This window comes from Pundamilia nyererei, unplaced genomic scaffold, assembly GCF_000239375.1.
Source record: "Pundamilia nyererei isolate P.nyererei 1_Seehausen unplaced genomic scaffold, PunNye1.0 scaffold00044, whole genome shotgun sequence".
In the NCBI taxonomy this organism is placed as follows: Eukaryota; Metazoa; Chordata; class Actinopteri; order Cichliformes; family Cichlidae; genus Pundamilia; species Pundamilia nyererei.
The window spans coordinates 3,146,440-3,150,605 of record NW_005187445.1 but is presented as its reverse complement, the minus strand read 5'-3'; the positions used below and the strand labels follow the sequence as shown (position 1 = coordinate 3,150,605).

Genomic DNA, 4,166 nt, shown 5'->3' with positions numbered 1-4,166 from the left:
TATTCTAATGCTAAAATATAATCCATTTTCAAATATACTGCTTTATTTTTTATTATTATTGATAAAGTTGCAGTTATTTACTTGTTATCCTGAAGAAACAACACCAAAAAAAGTTTTAATGGTTGAACGTCAGACTGGAGAGCTGCCCAGGGTGTGCCCCGCCTCCAGGCCTACCGTAGATGGGATAGGCTCAGTATTTATACAGCATTGTAGGTGGCTTTAGTTTGCATGAGGGCATGAACGTCAAGCAGATTACTGAAACTTGCTCCTATTTTAAGTATACTATACCGCAATCCCTCCGATGACACCTGACATCAACTACCAACAACAAGTGCAGACTTGATGTTCATTGAGATGAGTTAGGAAGGATCCAGATGAAATCGGTGCAAGTGCAAAAACAATGGCGACAAGTCCATAAAAGTCCATAAAATAATAACTAAATGCATAAAGTTTTCACTAGTTATTGACAATATGTTTCTATGGAATTATTTATTTAGCAATATCGCTTTCTTTGTTTCTTCAAATCAATGAACACAACGTTAAAAAAAAAAGAAGAAACAAACTAAATTTGAGTATCATATTCAAAACAGAAAAGCACAATTAAAGGAAGTGGTGTGGTTAAATATGCAAAACAAATGTTAAACTGTTCCAAACTCTTTCAATGAGGACCACACAGAGGCGGCTTTTATTTATCCAAGTGAACTTTTTTTTTGCACAAGGCAAGGACAGGACCTCTGCGTCCTTATTTGCTCTCAAGTTCGCTCTTTTCTATCACCCCTTCAATCCAAACGCCCTCTTTTGGCTAAAAAAAAAAAGTCTGGATATTTGCAGCCTGTAGCTCCTCCCATCAACACAAACAAGTCAGCTGTTTGCTTTTCGTGCAGTGAGGTTAACTGATAACGCACACTGTGGCATCTTCCCTCTCGTCGCTCACATCCGTCTGTACGCTGCTAGACAGACGGTGCCTGCTCCTCCACCTCCACCTCTACCTTCCACTCCTCCTCCTTCCCCCGTGTGGTGGTGGAGTCTGCCTGTAGTCCGTATCCGGGTTGGACGAGTACGACGAGCCATCCGGAAGCGCGGGGCTCGTCTAGAAAGAACTCGTTTACCCACAAGTCCCAGCGACGCCTCAACTTACAGAACTGGCTTCTTGGGCTTCGGGAGTGTTTCCCATTTAAACAAACAGAGCCGAAGATGGCGGAGAGTTAATGGTGTAAAGAAGAAATTATCGATTCGGGAGAGAGTCACGTCCACGAGGTAAGTACGTGCAGCACGCGCGCTCCTATTCAGTCAGTTTGACCAGACTTTGCGTTTGGTTTGCATTTCAATAGAGGACGGAAATGTCTTGACTTGGGTTTCCAGCGGCAGTGCGCACACAATATTGGCATCGGCGCGGTGCGGAGGGCACAGAATACATATTTTATTTTATTATTTTTTTAAAAAGTAAATGACAGAAAACATTTGCCCTCGGTTTGTAACGGTGATGCGGTGCGTGTTTCGGTGCCATGCTTATTTGCAGCACGGCTGAACGTTTGGCACATTTCATAAACTTAACTTGATCGCACAAGCTCGCCAGTTTACGCACGAGCCGCTGGATCGCAATAGTGCCTCCAGTAGATTTGCTGCAGAACATGAATAAGTTTTGGGACAGCACATGCTTTGGGCTCGCACGCTCACGCTTGAACGCAAAATCACGGGGTGATTTATATTTTTTTTGTTTTGTTTTAAACCGGTTGATGCTCGCTGTCCGCGACAGTCGGTGGGGAAACAGCTGAGCCCGGTGCCGTCGCAACGTGAGGGAATTTGGACCGGGATGTTTGATGAGCAGGAGCGTGCAAACACACTCGGCTGCGTACTGTATGTGAAAGCGGCTCCCGCTGTATTGCTACTGGTCGCTTTACAACAAACGTGCGCTGCAGGAAGGAGGCAGACGACGGTGACCGTCCGTCAGTCAACCAGCCGCTCAGCCAGCCTGCAAGACCGATTAAATTCAAATAAATAAAGTGCAGCCGGTCTACGGCGTGTGTCTCCAGTGTGCACGTCAGCAGTGCACGAAGGGGTCATGCATTGCCTTAAAATGTGTGAGGTGATACGGTGAATGCTCGTCGTGATGGTGTCTTTTTCCTGTTAGGTCCTTCATAACCCCTCCTGCCATCTGCTTCATCCTCAGTAATGTCTCTAACTGTATATCTGCAGGGGGCAGCAACGTGGCCCTGTGCGTACCCGCTGCTCTGCAATTATGAAGGTGCACGGTTTGATCCCTGAAACAGCCAGCCGGTGGTGTAAGTGTGTGTGTGCGTACGCCGGAAAGCGCTGTGTCCTTGAGCATGACACCAGAGCCCCAGCTCACACTGGATAATAGCAGCCTTACAGTTCAGTGTGTGTAAACAGAGGTTGAATCGGAGTGATGCTGCAGGTGAGGGATGTGAGGCTGAGTTGATTATATTGAAGTCGCTGTCTAAATTTAGATGCGTGTCCAAACGTGGCTGCAGCTAACAACGATAGTTTTCATTAGTCTCTTTTATAAGATATAAAATATTTAAAGGTTAAAGACAGTGACAGCTCAACACTCACAGATGTCCTTCTCAAAAGATGTCAATTTGCAGCGAGTCACAGATGAAATGCTGCAACCAGAGAATTCCCCATGCTTATTTAGTGATGCATGACATTATAATGTCTAACTGGTTATTGTTGATGGCCCCTTTTCCCCCCCGAAAGGTTTACATGAAAATAAAAATGGGTTCAAGTTTCAGCTACTATAACAATCTGAACTATTTTAATTGGCTGAAATATTCAGTTATACAACAAACTAACAGTCAACTAAATATTAGCCAATGGGAAGAGTTTGTTGATCAGATGTTGGTTCGTTTGTTGGTCGATTAAGGGGAAGAAAACTGAGTTGCAAACAGACGTTATAGTTAGATAGTAATTACACACATCAGGCAGGAAGTCCAAAGTGTGGGATCATTTCGAGAGGAAGGGCATGACTCCGAGAGAATAGCATGCAAACTCTGCAGGGAAACATTTGCCTATCATTCTTTGACTTCAAACATTGCTTTTCATTTGCAACTTGTAAGTAGCTCAGTGGTAGACACTTTGCACCATAACTTACTTTAATGTTAGGCTGAGGGTGTCCTTGTTAGTTAAAAAATATGAAAAAAATATGATGGACATCATATTTGATCCATTAGGATTGCCAGTTCTAAATTGTGAGCAGCTGCTGGTTTCTTGTTTGGTAATGGTAGTAAACTTGGGTTTTGGGGCAGTTAAATTTGTGACATTGGGCTTTGGCAAACAGAGGTGGACTTTATTTTTACAGAAAAAAAATTATTTAGTAAATAATGGATGACAGGACAACTAAAATAAACACTTTCAGGCCAGTTAGCTTCTTCTGTTTATCTTACTGATGTTTCATATTCAGTCCTGTTAAGCCACTTACTGAAAGCTCTATTCTCCTAATTTAATTGATGTATAGTTAGTCAAATGCTCTCCGAACTGTCTGGCTGCTGCTCGTGACGGGGTTTTAATCAGGAATTTATTATTAACAGTAATTGTTTCAGCTCTGTGCCCCAAATGCGTCTGTTGCCCAAGTGAGGGGGGGGGGGGGTTGGGTGTCGCAGCAAGGAGCCGTTGTCTCGTTGCACGGCACCCATCTTCTGACAGATTTACAGTCAACTCTGTGGACCAAGTCTCTGCACACGTGTTGTCGCACACACGCCTACAACCTGCTCACAAGGAACCGAAGGCAATGGGAACAGGGAGGTGCTGTGAGCGAGCCGCCAGGACTCATGAGGGGTTTCGCCAAGCGCATGGCGGGATGAATGCATTGACAAGGAGGAGGAGGGTGACAGTGATGCATTATGTTTGCTGAATGGGGAAAAAGGGGACAGAGGTTAGCAGGGGATGCTGGTGACTGGGTCAGGCACTGGGGGCAGGGCTCGTGAGGCTGAAGCAGAGAAGCAGGACATCACATATTAGCCTGGGAGCTTGGGAATCTGTGAGTGTGTGTGTAGAGGAGGAAGGAGGGGGGTGTGTACCGAAAGGGGAGGGGCTCAGGTGGAGCCTCTTGCTGGAATTCCACCTGGTATTTCTCATCTTTTGTCTGCGTCCTGGTCTTTGGTCAATCTCGTTTTTACCCACCTCGACTTTGCTCGCTTGTTTCTGGG

The 4,166-nt window shown here is 45.1% G+C and overlaps 1 protein-coding gene across 1 annotated transcript in view; it reads left to right on the top strand.

Moving 5' to 3' along the window:
* The first annotated feature begins 900 nt into the window (after positions 1-900).
* The window catches only part of LOC102213181 (nuclear receptor coactivator 3-like), a 65,816-nt gene continuing 62,550 nt past the window's right edge, over positions 901-4,166 (top strand). The window contains exon 1 of the mRNA XM_005731779.1: positions 901-1,257. The gene's annotated coding sequence lies outside the window, so the exon portion shown is untranslated. The remainder of the gene's footprint in view (positions 1,258-4,166) is intronic.